The 22910-nt window shown below is 38.2% G+C and overlaps 1 long non-coding RNA gene across 1 annotated transcript in view; it reads left to right on the top strand.

The window, feature by feature from the left end:
• The window catches only part of LOC309340059, a 52091-nt gene extending 29612 nt beyond the window's left edge, over positions 1-22479 (top strand). Inside the window, exon 4 of the long non-coding RNA XR_014155783.1 lies at positions 22396-22479. This is a non-coding gene — a long non-coding RNA (uncharacterized lncRNA). The remainder of the gene's footprint in view (positions 1-22395) is intronic.
• Positions 22480-22910: the final 431 nt, after the last annotated feature.

Here is a 22910-nt window from a genome sequence, read left to right as displayed (position 1 = left end):
CTCTTGATTTTCAGTAAAACCAAAACCAATTCCCAAACACCAGACTATTGAGGAAAGACGCACAGGAGTTCATGTCATGTCTAATTTGGTCCAGACTTCTATCCTAATCCTGAACTTGTTTACTCAAAGGGTATATTAAGTTCAGTGAAACTTACTTGCAGTCTGAAGCATGGAATTCTATGCACACTTACTCAGGAGTGAACGTCACTGGTCCTTTAATTCTGAATAGACATATATAGGGTTGCAGCTGTTGAATCTGTATTTCTGACAGGAAATATGATGTGCCTTTATATAATTTGCAATTTGGGGGGATGTGCCATGAAAAGTAAGTTATATATCAGTGAATGAAAACATTTAAGTAAATGAATCCAAATATATAAGTAAGCAGCTATTATGTTTTTGTTTTCTCATGTATCTAACCCTAATAAACACCTCATCTGCATGACTATATTTTTCTGTGAACTATGCCAAAGCATAGATGCTTTTAGGTGAAGTACATTTTTTCATTTCACACACTAAATGAAAATATGATTTTCTATCACCGCAGCTGCAATGTGTGAGGTTCTATAAACAGATTCAGCTGAGAAATTCCTGTAAATCATTAATGATTTATCAGAATTGGAATTTTTTCTCAAGCACAAGAATTTATTCATCAAAAGCCCCCAAACTATCAAAGCATACAGGCATTGTAGGACAGATTGTTTATTATAATAAACTGTATTTCTTACAGAGTGATGCCATTATTGCGACATTTTTGAATTGCAAATGAATAGAGCTCATCTTCTGGGGTTGTTAATGCCTGACAGATCAGAATCAAATAGCCACTAGCAACACAAGCAAAATGAGATGTTTCCTTCATCCTCACTCCTGCTACCTTGTGATCATATTTACAAAAGCAAAGTTGTAACGTTCCCATACAGTTCTGAAATGGTTCAACAAGCCATATCTACATTTTGAATATTTTAAGAAAAAACCCACAAAACTACAAGTAACACATAAACAGCATTTCCCTTTACCTGTTGTCCCAGATAACTAAGCTGCTATTTATAATCTCTTTCTTCATCAAGCCAGCCAGTTTCCCTCCATCCGAAGGGATTATGTATCTCCTGCAAAACACTGGCTCCAGTCTTATAGTGTCTGGTCATGGCAAAATTCCTCAACTTCAATAGGATAAGATTGTGCTTTCAGAAATGGACTGCCTTCAATAAAAAAGACGTCATTTACGCAACACAGTTATGCAAGAACTGAGATGCAATGTGTTATTTGAGGGTATTATTATTTTAATGGAATTATTATTATTATGAAAGCATTTGTATACTGCTTTTCATTCACCGAATACCAAAGCAGTTCACAACCATCAAAATTACAATAATAAAATATTTCAATAAAACATTCAATAAACATTTACACCAGCCACAAACTGAAGAACTGGTATTAGTGGCTTAGGCAGATTTGTTGGGTCAACTTATTTTTAAAAATAGCTTAATCTTTTTCCAGATACTGTCATTGTCTTCCAATTGTCCACACACCTTCAGAGGTATGTAGAGGAGTCTGGAAAAATAGACACACTCACAAGTGTGTTCAGGGAATAACTGTATCCTTCTCACATGGTATATTAGGTAGATATTTGTGTTTTGTGAAATGTGGTGTTATGTGGAGCATGACTTGAACATATGCTGCAAACTGACTCCTGTGGTGGAAGGTGTGATCTGTGGACCCAGATTTTCCTTTGCATTGTTTTCAGCTTCACAATTTCTGAAGATCATGGCATGATATGGCACAGTTCTGCTATTTCCAAAAAGACAAAAGGCATGGTCTTGACATCATTATTTCAGCTCTGTGCTGTTCTTTCTGGTTTTAAGTCTTCCCTAAATGCCATGGAATCATAGAATTGTAGAGTTGGAAGGGACCACAAGGATCATCTAGTCCAACCTCTTGCAATGCAGGAATCTTTCACTCGAAGTGGGGCTTGAACCCACAATCCTGAGATTAAGTCTCATTCTCTGACATATCCAGTTGATATGTGGCTCAGGCACATATTATTCTGTGTATCGAAACAGTGACTTTAACCCATGTCTAGGACACTTATAAGTGAACTTTTCAATTGTAATATTATTCAGTTACAAGACAAATTAATTTTTTTTTGTAATGGTGGTTTAGCTGCTATGTATTATATAATTCTGAGGTAAAAGAAAAACCTCAAGATTTTACTTTCTACACATTTTCATTGATTAGTACTATAAATGATTTCAGAATTATTATTTAAACCAAAACAGCCCCTCTGTCTCTAAGGCACATCAAGAAAAAAATAATTCTTTGTATTTGCATAATAATTGCTTTGAAACAAGTGATCTACTAAGCAATACTATGTAGATATAGTGTAATGAATGCAGTAGACACAGTCTCTTAGATCAATATCAGAAATACAATGAAAGCTGAATATTTGAAGTCTCTAGATTATTTCAAATCTCTATAATGAGTAATGAGCTCATTTAGATAAGCATTAAGCACAAATTTAATTTTATTACTGGTAATTATTAGCAGGTTGTACAATGTGAAGTCCCTTTCATTTTCTTCAAAAGTTGTTATCCATATTAATAATAATAAAACATACATTATTTGACCTCATGAACTGCACAAAAATAAGAAACATGGTTAGTTAGGGATGACTCTGCCCATAAGTCATTTTATTTATTTGCACTTTCACACCAAGTGCACACATCTCATTTGTTCTATACAGTGGTACCTCTGGTTAAGAACTTAATTCGTTCTGGAGGTCCGTTCTTAACCTGAAACTGTTCTTAACCTGAAGTACCACTTTAGCTAATGGGGCCTCCCACTGCCGTCGCGCGATTTCTGTTCTCATCCTGAGGTAAAGTTCTTAACCTGAGGTAATATTTCTGGGTTAGTGGAGTCTGTAACCTGAAACGTTTGTAACCCGAGGTACCACTGTATATGATGTTAATCAACACACAGTTCTGCTGTGAAATGAAAGGATGTGAAAATCAAAATGATACTTTTTGTGTAGCATAAGATTAACAAAACATGTTAAAATCATTATTTGTGGTTTTTCGATTTAAATAAATACAAGGTGTTATTGTTCAGTTGATAAACGTTTGAGAAAGAGAAAGTTGAATGATCATTTTGAAGTCAGAAAGTCAGTAAGAGAACACTTTTTGGATTCAGTTCTATGCAGTGCTCTCTTTTTTTGCTTTTTTTTTTTAAAAGATACTATGTAGTTGTTATAGTAAGTGCCACACATTTAATGTTTTTTGGGGGGCGGGAAGGTGCTGGTATTGTGTAGCCTTGAGTAGCACCAGAAAAAGAACTGGTTCTATACCTATTCAGTGCAGTAAACTACATAGTACCGTAGTTATTTTTGGATAGAAATATTTAGGAGGGTCTTGTTAAGGGGCACTGATGTCAACAAGTAAGTTAAGCACATACTGATTTATCTTTTCCTGAGCCTAGTGGATTTAAAATTGCTTAATATTGGCTTGATCATGCCCATGTTTTGACATGGACTTGTGCTTCACACAAGCCTGCTAGAGGAAAAAACAGTAACAACTGTGGAAAATAGCTTGTTCTTTTTCCTAATAGTGTATTTAGGCTTTGTTTTGTTTCAAGTGTCATTTTTAATAAAATATGATTGTGTAGCATTGGAAGGGGCACATATTTCTCATGAAATTAAAAATTATGGAATTACATAGGATTGTCCAATGGAATTACATTGGCAGTGTAAAAATATGGTAGAATCTCTAGATGCAGCTTGTATGTGTTGTTGCTTCCTGGAGGGAATCAGGAACTAATTAAGAGCAACACCCAATTTCCTGTTGCCTGAAAAGAGACAAGCTAGGACAAAGAAAACTCTGTAGAAACATTTACTTAAATACAACTGACAGTTGGCTGACAAAGCAAATAATCTGTCTGATGCTGTATTCAGTTCCATGAGTGTGTGGATGTTCCACATTCATGACATGAGGACAAACTTGCTTAGACTCATAAAGCATCCATGGTGTTACGTGCAAACTAGATGTGACTTTAAACTCCTGTTTGAATTAAGGATTTGTGTGTGTGTAACTGGCCAATTTTTCTCTTAAAAAAAATCCAAAGCAGACACAAGTTTTCAAACCCCTGCCACCATAGTATGGACCCGTATCAACAAAATCTAATACAGTGGTACCTCAGGTTAAGTACTTAATTCGTTCCAGAGGTCCATACTTAACCTGAAACCGTTCTTAACCTGAAGCACCACTTTAGCTAATGGGGCCTCCTGCTGCTGCCGCACCACTGGAGCCTGATTTCTGTTCTCATCCTGAAGCAAAGTTCTTAACCTGAAGCACTATTTCTGGGTTAGCGGAGTCTGTAACCTGAAGCGTCTGTAACCTGAAGCGTATGTAACCTGAGATACCACTGTAGTTTTTGCACTTTTTGCCACTCAGATCTAAGTGCCTGAGACAGAAGATTTGCAATGCCCAATAGTAGGGCTGGACTTCTTACAGGAGCATTCAACCCACCAGAACTGATGCACAATTTCTCCTGTTCTCAGCCATCTAGTATTTAGAACATAAAAGCAAACAAAACGTTGCATATTTTAAGTTATAATCATGCCTGACTAGAATGTGATGCACAGGCTTTGAATTACGGTAGATTTAGAAGTTTGTATAGCTGTTGGCCTCAGCCTGCTAGCAAGGTCATTTTTGGCTCCTACACGAGTTTCCTCTCTGACCCCACGGGCACAATATCCTTCATGCAGTTTCAGGAGAGCTTCTAATAATGATGCCTTGAAGTACAGCCAGCCAACTACAACTGATATCATGCTCATCATAGTAAAAGATATGCTGGGCTGGCCATATATTGAGGATGGATGATCCCAGGGTGCCAACAACATTTGGTACCTAGTGAGTTACAGGAGGGTACTGCTGAACACAAGATGGAGAGGAAGCAAATGCTTCAAGGACATTTTGAGGCAACACGAACACTCATGTTTTTATGGTAACAGCTGGAAACTGATGGCAACAGAAAAGGATTGCTAACATGCTGCAGTTAGAGATTGAAGAGCTCAGTTGGAAAATAAATCTGTCATATATATATATATATATATATATATATATATATGGGCAAAGACAGTTTCAAACAGTGAAAGGCTTATGAAGGAGGTTACTTTTTTTTATAGAGAACATGCTGTAAGTAATCTTCATCTGCATGCACCTTCAGCTGTTGCATCACCTTGGATTTTTATGAAAGCTTAAAATGGCTAGATATCAACTCCATATCTAAGTTAGTATGTTAGTAATTACATATGATTCTCTATAAAGTCAAAGAATTTTAGCTGTGAGACTAAAATTGCATATACATAGGCTACATTCCTATGTGCAATTCCTTGAGAGTAATTCCTATTGAACTCACTGGGACTATTTTTGAGTAGATATGCACAGACATACATTGTGTATGTGTTTAGTTTCAAAACCTTACAGGACCTGATGCTGCATAGATATCCCTTGGCAGCCAGAAATATTTTATTTGATAAGAAAAGCAAACACATTATTTTGATAAAGTCCCACTGAATTGGGATATAAACGTGCCTGTTAAATATTACCTTCCAGCTTATGATATATACCCAACTTGTGATTACTGATGCACAGGCTGAGTTATTGATATAATATATAATGCAGAGAGAGAGAGATTTGCAAATTAATATTTACTTGCCATCAATTTTACTCCTCAAGGAAATTATTGCTCTCTGCATAGCACCACAAAATATGAGGAAAAGGGAAAACAGATGGGAAACAAATGCTAACAGTAAGAAAATGCACCGGCAAATTTGGATTTAACTAGGAAATTTTAAGTGACAAATATTTCACTTTTCAAAACTCAACTTTTGTAAGATTAACATATGAGTTTGACCAGGATTGTGAACATCTACAATTAGTGCTATCAAAATACTTCATCAGTCCTACTTATAGGAAGACCCTACAGAAAAATAAAAAAAAGATTACTGCACTTCAACACCTCATGCATAGAGATGATTTTACAGAACACTGCAAAGATTCATTTATTTGCAGGATAACACAATCATTTGGTGATGCTTCCTGGATGTCTGGAGTTGAAAATAATTTGTTTTGTTCATAAGCCTAGTTGCATGAAACTAGATATCATCACAGTTATTTCATGCAGGTACCCAAGGGAAAAGTTTACCTCTTTCCATATTCTTTTGCAGAAACACTGCATAATTTTTTTGTGTAGCATGAGTGAGCTGAAAAGGCACATTTTCAACCTCTAGATCTGTAGTATGTCAACCAACACATACACTTCTTTTAGTAATTATATTGACTGAATTTCTTACATTATGCAAAGCTTTGGTTACTAACGATATGAGTAATGCTTATACCACATTTTGAAGTGGAATGAAACCATAGGTTAGTACTGGCATGGATGATTTGCTGTAGCAATTACTGATTTGATTGTGTGACCTTATACTTTTAAAGCTTTGTTTCTGTAAGCCTATAAGCTTCAGATCATCAGCCAAAGTTGTCTGTGGAGCTTAGGTGATTTATAACAGCTGAATAGCTGGTTCTCTTATTCTGTACAGGGCAAACATTGTTTGATAGGAAAGCTACTCTACAAGTCATTTTGCTCATCGAAATGAATCTGCCTGAACTACTGAAATAGTCACACAGTGCACACTTCTGGTCCTTGATAACTTGCACATAATCACGTCCTCAGGGTGGACTATGACCTCTGCAGTCAGCATGCTTTGCCAAAATTCAAAGCAAACGGGTAGAAAAACAATTTGCTTCAATATCTGTAGAAGCAGCCGGTTTGAGTGGCAACTTGGTCTTTCAGTGAGTTTTTGTGACCCCTGGATGAGTGGAAAGTTGTGCATGAATAAGCAGGCAAGTCCCAGCAAGGCAGATGTTGCACTCAGTGACCTTCACTTGCTGGAGCTGATAATAAGTTTGGCTGTCATTCACTGCCCTTTAGAGGGTTTCACACAGAGGATCAATGCCAAGGAGGCACATTTGATCCTATAGGCCCTGCCAGAAATTAGGTTTGGATTTAGATTTTCTGGCACTAATCCGACCCTAGTTTGACAACAAAGGATCTGTTGTAATAACATGTGCAGAAGGCATGTCTCTCATATGCTTGTTTCCTCAAAGGGACAAGATGGTCATGTCCTTGACTACCTTTCATTCACTACATAAATGTGAAGGTAAACAGGTATATTATATGTTATATAATACATAAAATGATTAATGTTTGTGACCTTTTTTTATTAAAAAAGTCAGTAAATACACAGAGATGTCACTAAAATCCTGATTTGTTTTTCATTGGCTACTCTTAACTTCCCAGCTCATTGTCAGCAATGCTCCTGGGGTAGTGATAACTCTACCACACAACCTAAGTATGTCAGTTATCCTTATATGCAGTACATAGTCTTTGAGAGAGAATCATATCCTAGCCAACTGTTTCTGTATGTTTTTCTAAAGCTTCATCCCTTCATTAATGTTTTTAAATCAGGGATAGTCAACATGGCACCTTCCAGATTCTATAGACTACAATTCCCATTATTCCTAACCCTTGGCCACGTTAGCCAAGGATGATGGGACTTATAGTCCAAAACATCTGGAGGGCATTATGTTGTCTACTCATGTTTTGAACTCTGCATAGTCCTTTTTCTCAAGAATACACTATAAAGCACCCTTTGCTTCTGACATCTTTAATCACTCACACCTACCTGGCCGGAACCACTTAGCCTCTTGTCCTTTCTCCTTGCCGCATTCACATAGCCTGGTAAATAATAATGTTCCATCAGCTAAGCAGTTTTATCCGCCTTATTTACATAAAATTTAGCATTAACTTAAGAATGCACCCACTACCCTTCATATTTCTGGAGGAATTTCGAAAGTCTTGAAATTCCACAGAAGTTTTGGCCAACAAAAATCCCCCAGATTTGCCTTTGAATATCACTTTGGGTGAAATTCAGTGAAAAATCTCATTGTTTTTGGAAAAGTCTTCTTTACCATCCCTAGTCATAAGTAATGCACATAGGTATGTGTCTCTGTATGCCGAAGTCTGTTGAGAAGGTGTTTGAATTCAGCTACAGCTGAGAGCTACCTCTAGTTTTTAAAGGAAAAGCAATAAACTGGCAGCCAGACAATAAACAGATCTTTTGTGAGTTCAAAAAGGAGTGAATAGTATCTGGAGGCTGATGCAAGCAAGGTCTGCATTCCGGCACTGTTCATTGATTGAGCTCTCAGATGTCTGCTCTGAAGTTCACTAGGGCTTGCATAAGACATGGATCTGCCTTGCAGCCATTTCAAAGTTCAGTTAAAGGAGGGGAAAAAACTATGTTGTGGTTTTAAGTCAGCAGGGGAAAACCGATACATGGAAGGCAAAGAATGAAAAACTAGTGGTGGATGATAACAAAAGAAAACCCTCCATTACCTACATGCATCCTACAACAACTGCAGGACAAGTGGTTCATGTGGTATGGAGAAAGTAGTGCTTTGTGGGGCTTCATTGAGAAATGTAGGGACAGGGAAGGCCAGGGCTTTATACCTCAAAAACAAAACAAAAAAACAAAAAAACCCTCCTTACCCCTTCTCTTCCCACGTGGCCAGCATCATAACTATAGTGGCCTTCCTCACCACTCTAGATGCCCATTTATCACAACACACAGGCTATAGACAAGATATTTGGTTCAGGGATCTACAACCCCCAAGTCCTAGCAGAATGAAATAATTTCAGTTGCCATGCATTCTAATTCCATATGTGATAGGGAGAGGCTGTCAACAGCTAGTCACTGTGAGCAGTAATTCTTGATAGCTAGACTAGTGCTGCTGTGTAGCCTGATGTAGTCACTCTGGGATGATTCAGGTGTTGAGTAGGCACAACAGTACAAGCCTCTGGGGACTCTACTACTTCAGGCATGTACTAGGGAGAATCATCTGTTCGAAAGTGTCTTTGCATTAACAAGTCCTTCTGCATACAAAAGTGACCAGTCACGTGAAAGGCATGCCAAATAAGCTTTCTTCCTGACATGCCAGCTTTGTAAGCATAAAGAGAGATTTTGACATAGAAGTACTTCCCAACATCTAAGCCCCAACTTTTATGAATTTATTTTATGAATTTCTTGAACATTTGAATTACCTTGAATTGTAGCCACTTCTCATAGTAATTTTGTCCTTAGGTGCATGAGTATAAACTGACATACACTGCATCAAAAGTTAAGTACTGTATGTACATATGTGTTTACATACATACTGTAAACTGGAATTGTAAATAGGAATGCTGTATTCACTGCTATTTTTCTAGAAAAAAAGGTGCCAGAACTCACCACAAATGCCTCCATTCTCCTATAATGGCAATGGCACCCACCTGAGAAGTTCCCAAATTGAGTTCCTGTGAGATCTGGCTGGAAAGAAGCCCTGGCTATAATGAAATGGTTTTTAACATGTTTTAAAGATCTTTTTATTGTTTCATTGCTTGTTGCTGCCCTGGGCTCCTTTGGGAGGAAGAGATAGATATAAATGTAATAGATAAATGAACAATAAAATACATAGGGGCAGACTTTTTCTTCCTTTGGAGAAAACCATCAAGTCCAGTAATTTCCTGGGGAATTTACTGTATGCATTCAAAGTACATGGCAGCAAAGGTTCTGGGCAGCTGGATTAACATTGCTCTAAAAGACCAAAACACAGCTTGCAGGAATAGAGGAGGCAACGATGCAGCTCTTAGATTTTGAAGTGTACTCATGATTCAATCTAATAAGGTGATTGAGGATATGACTTGATTAGAATGTTCCCCATTCTTTCCTTTAATCAGATGAGTCTACGCCTGTGTGAAATACTATTGCTGGGATAGGGAAGCTCTCATCCAACATTCTTGAGGGAGCATGCATTGGTGAGCTTCTCCCTAGAAGCCACTGGATGAAGAACCTTTTAAGAGGTGAATCGAGTTATTCCTTTGGAGGATCCTGAGAGGTGGGAACAGGCATCCAAGCTGAATCATTCATTGGAGGGGGAACATCTCCGCATACTTCCCTTCAGTAGTGTTTTGCTAATATATTTTGTATACCATAATTTTACAAGCACAGATGCAATGGTGATAGGTTGACCTTCCCTTCAACACTGAAAGAACTGGGCTTCTAAAGGGTATGCATCCTGAGGTGCCAATTCCTGCTTCTCAGCAAACATTTTGGCACCTCCTTAAGTATTGTAAAAATTGTCAGCCTCCCTGCATTTTTGTTTTGGTTTGCCAAAAATACTAATGTGAAAACATCAGTGATTAAAGAATAAAACTATTTGAAATAAGAGCTAGCACTAATGATGATGATGATTCAGCTGGAAATGTATTTTTCTTCACTGGTTTCCAAGCAAAATGTTCTTTAAAATGAGGAAATGAATGATATCCTTATTTTCTCTCTCCATCCCAGATGTTTTGAATAAAATGGGGATGAACAGTTCTGGCAAGTATAGAAAATGGTTGCATGGACTATTGTGTTATTAATTCCATATTCCACAAGAGACTATCAGACAGTGTTTAATTACTACTTTCCTGGACTCAGAAGGCATGAGATTAAGATAAAGCAAACAGATTACTTTTCAGAGCAAGGTCCTAAAGCAAACATTTTAAATAGTAAACTACAGTGGGAAAAGGTTCATGACTATGATATTTAAATTAGTAGAAAAGGAAACACTTTTTTTATACAGTGGATAAAAGTTTGTCAAACATTGTGAATAAATTGAATTGATGGTGTCTGCAGAATTTGGTAGCACCGATACTAAAATAAAATGAAGTTATAAAAATGCAAGCATGAGTAAAGACTGGAGTATATTAATACATGTCTATTGTAAGACAGAGTTGTTCCGCCTGGCCTTTGGCTTGGAGCCAATTTGATTCCCTCCCTCCCTCCCTTTCTTTCTTTTTTCTTTTCCTTCTCCTCCTGCGATGAGGCTACATTTTAATATTTTAATGTTCCATTATTTTAATGTTGTATTTTATTTTTGTTTTTAAGTTGTAATCATTCATCTTGTTTTTGTTACTGCTTATAAGCCGCTCTGAGCCCAGCCTTGGCTGGGGAGGGTGGGGTATAAATAAAAAATTATTATTATTATTATTATTATTATTATTATTATTATTATTATTTAATCAATCATTTATGGCAGAGAGACATCTGACATGTTAAAAAACTTATGTCATTTCCCAACATTTCCTAACTTTGTAGGGCTGTGGGAAGGGCTATCTAGCTAGAATAAAAACAATGGGGTTATGTGAACTGGTGGCATCTGCTCTCACATGGTAGGGCAGTCCATGTGCACACTACCCCCCCCCCACCCCCAAAGGAAGCCTGAAAGCATCAGTTTGTTCATATATGAGGCATGAATACCCTCAAGCGTTTTAGCTAAGTAAGGTCATAACTTGAATAATCATTGTTAGGTATCTCGGGGTCACGAGCCTCTTCCCTCCCTCCAGTCATGTTAATCACGGTGAATATCTTAGGTGTAAAAGGAGTCCATGCAACAGCAATGTACCATATCCTTTAAAAAAAATATAAAAAAATAATATTTATTACTTTTAAAACTTACAATAAGGAAAGAGAAGAAAAAAGACAAAAAAAAAAAACACAACAAGAAGAAGAAAGGGAAAAAACAATACAATACAATATATAAACAATTCAAAACACAACATTAACCTAAACAAAACAAAACAAAAACAATTTAAAAACATACATCATACCATTTCAGTAATCTATCTTTCATACCCTTGTTTCATCAACCTCCTCTCACCTCCCTTTTTGTATTCCACTTCTATTAATTGTTTCAGCAATTCCTTTCCATCTTTCTCTATTTTCTGTCATATAAATATCTTAGCTTATTTTTACCCTTATTTTCCATTAATACTATAATGCTTATTTATGCTTAACTCCTTATAACATTTCTACTAAAGCCATAAGATTTCATTCCAACATTTTTCTAACACTCAGTAATTTTACAATATTTCTATTTCTGAAAATAAACTTTAAACTTTTTCCAGTCTTCTTCCACCATCTCTTCTCCCTGGTCTCGGATACTGCCAGTCATTCGTCAATTCCAAATAGTCCATCAACCTGGTGATCTTCTGTCCGAAGCTCTTAACTCTTTTCCAAGTCCCTTCTGCAGGTCTTCTTCATATTTATACATGCACTTTACTTTGTCTTCTACTGATCTTGTTCTTATTTTCCTTCCTTTCATACTGAAGAGCAGATCTCGGGGAAGCTCCAACCTAGCAATGCTTTTATTCCTTCTCGACAGGTCAACCAAATCTCCATGGTTAAATCTAAAATCCATAAGGTATTTCAGGACATGTTTCAAAATTCCTCCAAATCCAAAGGCCCCCACAGCTCCAATCTCCTCACGACCCAAGTCCAAATCCCAAAAGTCAGTAAATCCCTGCATGAAGGGATCTATCCAACTTTCCTTCTCCAGTCCAGGCAGGGCTCCGATCCTCAAAATCTGACTTTTTATAAATTCAATCATAAAAGGCCTCAACTTATGGTCCTCAATTTGCCTCTGTAAGGCTGGGGCTTCCACTTGTATTACTTTAGGTTCAACAACAGCAACTTTCTCCTTCGCCTTCTCGACAATTTGCCCTGTCAAAGTAGATTCCTGTATCAGATCCTGAATAATTTCTGTATTGATGTTCACTTTTCGTACCAAGTTAGTCAGTTTTTGTCCCAAGTTAGTCAGTTTTTGTCCCAAGCTATCAATTTTAGTAGTCATGACATCTGTCTTCTTGTGGAGTTGTTCCAACGAGTGACTTATCTTGCATAATGCAATCACTAAAGCTTCTTCTGTCAACATTCTCAAATAGTCCAAGGTCAATCCCTGATTCTCACAGTCTCTTATCTTGTAGCTGGTTCCCCCAGCTCAGCTCTTATAACAGTTTCAAAGGCTCCCTCTAGAGGGAAACAGTTTCTAATTTGTGTCAATCCTTTTAAGCACAGTTCAAACAGTAAATATAGTTTCAATTTTCAGTTACTTTTCCTCCTTTTTATACGCAGAAGAGGAAAATAGAAACAATATATTTCTCTTATTTAGCTAACTGTCAAGATACATTCTATTCACAGCCAATGAACTTCAAAACGTCAATCTTACTGGCAGCCCCTTTTCCAGGTTCAGAGCAGTGGTGATTTAATTTTCAACACTCTCTCCTGCAGGCTTGCGTGATCCAAAATTTCCCCCCTCTTCTCCTGCTTCCAAGGGGGGTTTAATAGTTTTAATCGATGGAAGTTTAATCCTTTGCGAAAGACTTTCCAAGACCTTAGCTTGCAGCGTCTTTGCTTCAATCTATTTACAAAAGGGGAAGGTTTAAAACCTTCCCGTTTCGGTGCCAAATTAAGACATTTATAGATCCAATTTTCCATTCTACTCATGGGTAGTTGTTTAAAATCAAATTGTCCACAGGAAAAAGTCAGTGCTCTCCAGCAACAGCAATGCGGCTTCACTCCGTGAAAGAAGCAATCAATTCGAAGCACCGCACCGCTCACCCCACGTCGCTCCGGATCCCTGAAACCGGGTCTCCCCGCGAGTAGGGGAGGCGCAAAAGGTGCCAGCCGAATCCCAGGTTCACAGGCTTCTCCCGCCTGTGATTTTTAGTGGGTCTCCGCCTTCGCCGTGGCGGCCAGACCCTGTTTCCACGGAGTAAATTCCTCCCGATCAGAGGAATTCTGCCATTGCCAGAGGCGCTAACCCGGAAGTCTAGCAATGTACCATATCCTGATATAACCAGCTGCAGTGTCTCTTCCTTTGTCACCGTGATAAAGGATGTGTCAAGCATCACAAGCATCTCCCCTTTCCTCACATACGATGCTGCAATTAGGATCCCACTGTATTGTATTCAGAGTTCAGCAACTGTTAAATGTGCTATGCCAGCATCACACTAACTACTATATCAGTCATGTTAGATGACCCCCTTGAAAATTGCTGCCAAAAGTTTATGTGTCAGAAATCAGTTTCCAAAATGCTTATGAAGTGAAGAATTTTTCACAGCCCTGTAGACATGGAGATCTGTCACTCAATGCAATCAAGCGGAGCAGTTTATATTCGAAGACATGCAATTCAAAAGCCTTGCTTGGACAATTGCTACCTGTCATCTGTCAGCCATTGCGTACCATGTTTAGGCAGATGTTAACCCTAATACAGTAAAACAACCCCTGGAAATCACTACAAGAGATCCAATGAGTGCCTCTGCTTTATTTTCAATATGGATGATCCATAAAGCTTGTAGTCCAACGTAATTGCTCTCAAATGCCATCTATTGTGAAATTAAAACTTCAGATAAAATCTAGACCTCCATTTGTTCTGTATTTTATATAGGATTCATTTTTACTTGAACATTTATCCTGTTCCCAGAACAGATCATTAAGTGAGATGGCTGTATGAATCCCACCCCATGCCTCTAAATATCCTGGTAGGTGCATGTATACTGGAAAACGTGTGTGTGTGATGTATAATGAAATTCCACACAGTAATTCATAAATGGAATAGGTTTTTTCAGACAGAATTTTGTAGCACATGAAGGAACCTTGTGTGTTAGAATACAGATAATGTGCGCGTTCCCATATTAAATCAGGTCCCATGCAATGCACCCTGATGTTCTTGAAGATACATATTTTTAGAATACTATATCTATTCCAGATATAGCTGTAGATCCTTATTATCATTTATGTGGATGCGGTGGCTGAAAACTATGTCACTCAAATTGTTCACTAATCATCCAAACAGCACAGACTTATGAATCTTGAAAGCTGATTGGTCTTACTCACTGACTTGTGAGTTCAGTCAATTATGAGATGAATTACTTCACATGAGTAAAGTAAAACATGTAGGGATTTTATATCATTAAATCCAGCAGAGTAAGTTAGATATAAATTAGGTAAATCAGCTGGTTAGTTCACATTCACAATATGCTTCTGAAGAATAATTTTTCCTTTGAGTGAAGAAGATTACAGGACAAGCTACCAGCAGGACTTTCACTTCGAATGGGATTGCTCTTCAAGCATACAAGCTACTTAACTCCTGAAAATGCAGGTTCAGCTTCATGCAAAATTAAATATCAATAGGGCAATAGCACCACGGAAGTTGGCTTTGTGGGCAAGTAAGCAAATGGAAAAAGGCTCAGGTCAGGTAAACTTTCTAAAATGGTTATTTATATAGCACAGTAAAAGTATCTGACATTTCAGGAAACCTCTGTTCAAGGAAGATCGCTTCCCTAAACAGTTGGAAAACAAATACAGATGTCATGAATTGGCTGTTATCTTGGATAACATTTTCCATGAGATAAGCAAACACCACTGTGCGAAAGCTTCACCATTATGTTAAGGAAGCAATAACATCAGCACGGCAACCCCAAACTCAATGGCATAGAGCTTATTAATGCAGCCAGTATAACTTACTTCTTTAGTTTTTTCTTTATTGGAAACATTTATTTAAAACTTTTGAAGACAGGGGGTGATTATTTGATTTCCATGATCTCCTTGAAAATGCTTGACAGCGACACCAGCAACCATAGCACAGCATGTGAATTTATTCCCTAGCCAATGCCTACTAAGATTTACAAGACTTAAGTTTAATCATGAAACCGTAAAGATAATCCTACAAATTAAAGGATTATCTGAGCTACTGCTGTAACTATGACTCTGGGTACTTGTTATGTTGTCCCCATATTTTTAAAACCAAGTTTTAGTAAACTGTGACTATGATGTTCCTAGTATTTTACAATATTCTTAGCTGTGGGGGAATGTGCACTTTTTATTCATAATGTTAGAATCCTTTTGTGTCATTTAAAATGTTGCAGCTGTTATTATAGGAAATATAAAATATAAATACTTCAATGAAGCTTTTTGGTATATAAAAAGTACAGTATTATACTAAGGTTCTTGGTAGTACTAGGGTTCTCAAATGTTCAGACTCTTGTAGAAACCAACAAGATTCTAATAGGAATTCTAATAGTGAAATTATATATTGATGCTACAAAGGATAGTGGAGAATGTTGAGAGATTTCCCCCTCCTGATTAAAACTTAAAAATTGAAATCTGACTTAAATGTATTTAAAGCTTTTTTTTGATAGAGTTTTCTTTTTCTTTTTTACTGCAGCAGCAGGTAATGAGTTTTATCCAACTCTGATTTTAAATATATTACCAAAATGTTTCTAAATGTAGTTTTCTGCCCTGTTAAATGCTGTTAGTGTTGCTCCATATAAAAAGACCTCCATGTCCTAAACATTCAGAGAGCATCAACTGGTCTTTTATCAAATACATGTGTTATCAGTGTCATCAGTGTGCAAAGGTATCTTTGTTGATTCACTCTGTATTTTTAATCTATAATGCAATTATGAAAGTGTTATGTACTGAAGTTCTCACCCTGGGTCAGCAGGAGGATACTGTAGATAGTTTTCACTCAGATCCACATATGCAAATAAGGGATTGAAAGTGACGTTCAGTGATTGGATAGTTACAGAAAGTGGTTACTGTTGCGTTGTAGTGGAGCTCTGTATAAGCAGGCTGGCTGAACACTTCAGTTCAGTTCTGTTCTGGCCTGTGAATAAACAAGAGGTGTTTGAAGAATCACTGTGTCATCTGATATGTTCACCCACAACTTAACAGAAAGTGTGCAAACAAGAAGACATTCCTGCACTATAGACTGATCCTTTTTAAAAGTGAAAGTTAAATTTATTAAAACCATACATTAATGGCCTGAAGGCGTTTAATTATTGGAGAAGCAATAAAACCTCTATAGAGACATTTCTTTACATTGTTACTGCCACATCTCATTTTAGCAGATAAGCTATTTTGTGCAGTTTTCTTGCCTTCCCCCCCTTTTTTTGAATGACAAGAACTTTCGCCTAAAAAGAAAGACAATGTGAGACAGACTGGGAAGTTATTTTCTTCATAAAAAACCATTAAATTGTTTATTCTGAAGGGTAGCATTTTTAGGAGAGGGGACTCAGCTCACTGCTAGTGCAGATTCTATGTATGCAGAAGGTTCCAGGTTCTGTCTCTGGGTTCTTCTAGTTAGGGCTATAAAGGCCCTAGAGAATTAGTGTGAACCATTACAAACAATACAGAACTAGTTAAGCTAGGGTTACCAGACGTCCCCGGTTTCCGGAGACAGTCCCCAGATTTGCAAATCTGTCCACAGGAAACGTGGCAGCGGCAGCCTCAGCAGCCCAGAGCCAGCCTGGTAGCGCAATTGGCTCTGGCTGGCTTCAGGAGCTGCTTGCTGCTTGCTGCCACCGCCACTGCCAAAGGGGAACTGAGGACGTCCAGTGGTACAGATCTCCTGCCCCCTTTGTTTTGACAGATTGGGGAGGCTCAGGAGGCTCAGGCGGGCGGCCGTTGCTCAGTTTTTTAGAAAACTCTACTCATTTATGTTTCACAGGGTGCGAAAGAAGGGCTTTGCACCTTGCCTGGTAGAGAAACCGCATTCCTTGTGTCCCTCCTGGGCAACGGCCACCCGCCCATAACTCCCAAGCCTCCCCCAATCTGTCAAAACAAAGGGGGAAGGGGGCAGGAGATTGGGGAAGGCTCAGGAGTCGTGGGTGGGTGGCACGCTGTTGCCCAGTTTTTTAAAAACTGTGTATTTTTTAAAAACTGTGTTTCACAGAGTGCGAAAGAAGGGCTTTGCACCTTTATACAATATGCATGTGTGCTTGGGCCCAGGGCCTTTTGCCTCACCATCTACACTACTGACTCCCTGTTGCTATTCAGCTTCCAAAAAAAAAAAAAAAAAAAAAAAAGGATCCCTCGAGAATTATTGAAAGAAATCTGGTAACCATAAGTTAAGCTAATTGTTTCAGTAACTGGTATAAGGTAGTTTGTTCTGTGGCTATAGCTTGGTACTTGAAATAGCATATTTGGAACATTCAGTATGTAATTAAGGCAATGAAGGAAAAAAGAAAGAAGAAATCCTCTATAGTGCTGAGGGAGCAGGAATTTTATAAACTGCCCTGCTAGCTGAACTGTTGCTTGTGACGTTTCTTAATGCTATATTTCAAATGCTATTAGAAGCTTCTCTTCCTTCGACTGAATGATCCCTGAGCCCCCTGAAAATGGAAACTAAGCATGCTTGAATTGTTTTTGGTCTATTACAGCAGACATGGCACAAATGAAACTGACTTCCAAAGTATGATTTGTGCAGCGCTATATAACATGCACGCATAGGAAATTTATAGCATGCCACAAACTGCTTAACACTCAGCACTCAAACGACTCTCTTTCCACCACATGCTCTAATAACTGGAGATTTAATACAGAACCTAATATTTGGACAGTTATTAACATTGTTTTCCTTCTGTTTTACTGCCTTCTTGTAAACAGCAGCTTATTTAAATATAGTAGTAGATCCAGGGGTAAACAATATTCGATTGCTGTCCCCAAGACAGGCGCTGGAAATCAAAAAGAAAATATATCTGAACTACAACAACGAAGCACTCACTTTTTATATAAAATAAAAAGGAGTGGAAAGGAGAGATCTAAACAGGCTATTGATCTTATATATTTTTCCTATGTCGTTTGGAAAAGCATTCTTATATTAATAAAAGACAAAAATGCATGGAAGATATGAGATCTTTTTCACAGTGACACCTTAAGGCATTGAGTGACTGAATCTGCCGAACAAGCTGGTGAACTGTCACAGTTAGTTTGGTGGAGCTGAGGCAGCAGTTAGAGCATCCCATTCTAAGCACTTGTTTTATGACTGTATTCAGGTAGTCAGTTTCTTTTATGTGGTTTTTGTATGGCACCACATTTTCGAGGAAAAATCGCTTCTCTCTTGCCTTTTTGAAATATTATTTTATCTTAGGGCTCAGCAAGATGGCACCCACAGATATCAGTATGCCCATCACTACCTCCTATACAAATATTCCTGCTTTTACTGGCTCTCTAGTTTGGACCCCCACCCCATTAAACATGCCCACATTTCATGAGTTGCTAGGATTCTGAAGAGAGGAGAGGTGCTTCAGCTTTTCTCTGTGAGTGAGTGCAGTTGTGGCCAATTTAGTTGTCACATTCACACCATTGTTGTGGCTCTCTTTTTCTGCTCTTTCAGGTATAGCATCCATTTTATGTTATGCCATATGGGTATGGCAGCCATTTTGTGACTGGCATCCACACATCTTCCTAAAAATCCAAGTGTGCCCAATGGTCCAAAAAAAGATAATCCTTGCTTTGTTGTAGGGGAAACACCTTAAAATTTCATATTCAAGGAAACATTGAATGGGTCATTGTGTCTGGTTGTTAACCAGAAGGTTGGTGGTTTGAGCCCATTCAGGGATGGCTGTGGGTAGGATTAGATGTGGACTAGATGTCTCTTGAGGTACCTTACAACTCTTCAATACTATGATTCTATGAATCTCAGATCTACACCAATGAGTTTGATAAGAGCAGGCAGAAGGGGATGACAGACATGAACCTGATGATTCCAAAACTTGAAGGGAAGGATGAACTGAGCTATGCCATTATCCCCCCTCCCCAAGAGTTTGACTACTTCTATCTAACTTCCATCAGAGGGCAGAAGTGCCTCAGATGGTCTCCTGAAGAGTCAGGCGCCATTGATTCTTAGGACCCCTGCAGCTGAGACAGTGATGTCCTTGTGAGCTTTGGCTTTCTATCACTTGTTCTGTTGAATGGACAGTTGATTATGTAGGAGGCAAGTGCTCAGTACATCTCAATATAATTTGTGTGCGATGATTTCTTGGGCAGAAAAGAGAGAACAACAACAAGGGAACAGATATGCTTAAATCGCACTCAGTCTCCCTTTCAGCTATGCTGACAGGATATTTTGTTCCTTTCAGTCTCTGAATCCCTACTGTTGTATGTGACCAACAACCATATTATTTTTCATGAAGTTTTTCTCTGCTCCAGTGACACCGAGTCTGGCTGCAACAGCTGTAGCATAGGGAATGATTGTCACAGCATAGCCTGTTAACGATGAGTGTTTGTTCCAGGTCATGTGAAGCAGAGATTTGGATTCTTGCCAGTGGCTGTGGAAAGGCAGCATTTATTGGTTGGATAAATGTTTAGGACATTGGGGTGTTACAGGGTGTGTCACAGCAGGCTGCCCTATGCAAGGAACAAAATGTACTTGCCTCCCCAAGGTAGCTGGAAGAAACCAAAGACAGCTCAGCTACTGGGCTTACTCTTATTCTTTGTCTGTGAGCAGGCATTTTTTAATGGTTCAGAGACAGCAAACAACAGGGAAGTTAAAAATCACAGGGGGGGGGATAGGTGGCTAGAAATATAAATTAGGATAACATAAATGTTATGGTATGCTTTATCTGTGTGCACAGAACAGGTATCTTTAAGGGGCAAATCCAGTTAGGAATATTCCATTAGCCTATATTTTTAATTGAACCAACCTAATTTGTACTTCCAGAACTGTTATGCAGATTAGAAAGAGTCATCATTTGCTTTTTTCACTTTTCTGAATGTTGTCATGCATTTCTTGGTTTAAAAATGTACGAAAACTGAGTTTAAAGCACACAGAAAGCACATTAAAGTACGTATAAAAATATTTATTTTATGAATATTGTGAATAAAAACACACAAATGTGTATTTCTCTCATTTAACAGCTGCCTATTAATTCAGACTGTGTACCAGAAATATTCTCTTTCTCTAAGTAATCCAACAGAACTACAAATGGGTTCAAGGGGATTATATATTCTGTGTCACAGATAATTCTGGGGACCCATATTCCTCAGAGTTTAGGGCTGCTGCTACTCCTTGCTTTCTTCTGTTTTCCTGTCAGATTAGAGAAGCCCTGCTCATCATAGGAAGTAGTGTAGCAGTGAGAGGATAAGTAACCCAGCCAATCACTCCCTGCCAGTTTCTTTATCCTATGGCAAGAGGCAACCCCTCTTTTCTTCAAATCTCTTATTTCCATGAAGAGAAGAGCTTTTGCAACACTTTACCAGCCCCGCCATTACCCACTTGCTGTCCATTCAGGCTGATTACTGATCAGCCTACTCATGATTAAGCAGTTTGTTCCCCACATGTTGTAATGGACTTTATGTGGTCAAGCAACCCTGCCCTGAATCAGATGATCTTAGGGCAGTCATCTCCAGCTTTGTACCTTCCAGATGTTTTGACTACAACTTCAAAAATTCCAAGCCAGCATGGCCAATGGGAGAGAAGGTCCAAAATATCTGGAGGACACCATGTTAGAAAATACAGCCTTTGGGCAATACCACTAAGTAGGTAGATATGTTCCTCTGTCACCACATCTCTTCCAACATTTATGAGGACATTTTTGGTCAATATAATGCATATTTACCTCAATTTGATAGGCATCTTGTCTCCTGATGGAAAAAAGAGAGGGGTTAATAACCTCATTATCCTCTGATTCTCTGCTTCCTCCATTTCTTTGTCCTGTTTCATTACAAATGAAGTTTTCTTATTCCAGGAACATGAATTGAGAGGTTTGTGCAGAAATGAGACAGCACCTTTGGAGTTTGCTTCACTGAACAGGCAAAAGCTAGAAATAGGAACAGATACTTTATTATCTGTAGGAATTGTATTTATCCATTAAGGTATTTTTATGTGTTGAAAGGGGAGTCTATGATGAGTCAGTGGCTACTCATCATGATGCATATATATTACTTGAGGTATCAAGGCAGCATGACTCTGAGTACAAGTCACTGGGGAACCACAGCAGGAGGGGGACATTGTGCCCAACCCTGCTTGCAAGTTTCCCACTTCCATCTGATTGGTCACTCTGAGAAACAAGATGCTGAACTAGATAGGTTTTTTGTCAGATTCAGCAGGGCTCCTTTTATAGGAGATTCTGGAACAGGCTTACCTAGAGAATTTCTTTATGTAAAATGGGCATGCAAAAGCTGAAAAGCCTGGAAAGTTCAGGAATTAATGCACGTATGGTAACAATGTCTTAATAATTCATCTGGAAGCCCAAAGGCTGCTGCTAAAACTTCTGAAGAGGTTCCTGGCTAACAATCTTTTCCTTTAGGAAGTCAGAAACAAGACAAACAATTATAAATCAAATGTTTTCTGCATGGTAGATTGAGGAAACTCTTTGATCTTTTGATCTTGGAACTGCATTAATTCATAACCCGAATGCTTTTACTTCCTGGCCTGAATCCCAGATTCCAGATGCCATTCAGAGGATATGTTTTCATGATCTATTGTTTGATAGTCTACATCCATTTTTTAAATCTGTATTTGCTATTATCAGGATTACAAGGTTTTCCTTGTGGGACTAGAGACCATTTATTTGGCAAAACTAATTAAAATAACCTTTCTTAAGAAACTATTTCTCATGCAGAAATGTCAGGTGCTTTCTTTAAAAACAACATAGAAGTATTTATTTGTCTGCTTGTATGGCTTGCTCAACATGCAGGATTTGCCCCTGTCCCTGGACACAATGTCACTACACTATATCACAGAACGGATCATGAATACTTGATAAATCCACAGCAGCAGCCAATGATGGTAAGATAATAGCTCCATTGTTATTTAAGCAAACAGAATGCTTCAAGGATTTATATTGTCAGGTACCTTTTCTCACAGAGCTCAGTGCAAAGAAAATTCATATTGTCCATTACAAAATATTAGCATCCCCAAGTTTAATGAGGCTTTCTCCTTTTTTTTTGGCAGAATAAGTTACCTAGTTGATTAAAAAATCCAAACCCCAAAGTTCATGTTAAAGCCTTTTCTGTCTTTTTCTGCACATCTGTTTTTAGCTTCCATGGCTGACAGCAAGTTCTGCAGATAAGATAACATGGATTTATTCAGCCAATCTGATATCACACAGTAAACAGACTGATGTTGCACAATGGCAGTTGGCTTCGTGACATCTCCATGCTTCGGAAAATCAAACCATGTAAATCAATGGAAGTAATCTTTCCATTCCTT

This window comes from Podarcis erhardii (genome assembly GCF_964252035.2).
Source record: "Podarcis erhardii genome assembly, chromosome: 4".
In the NCBI taxonomy this organism is placed as follows: domain Eukaryota; kingdom Metazoa; phylum Chordata; class Lepidosauria; order Squamata; family Lacertidae; genus Podarcis; species Podarcis erhardii.
The sequence above is the reverse complement of the archived record's forward strand: the minus strand, read 5'-3'. Positions and strand labels throughout refer to the sequence as shown.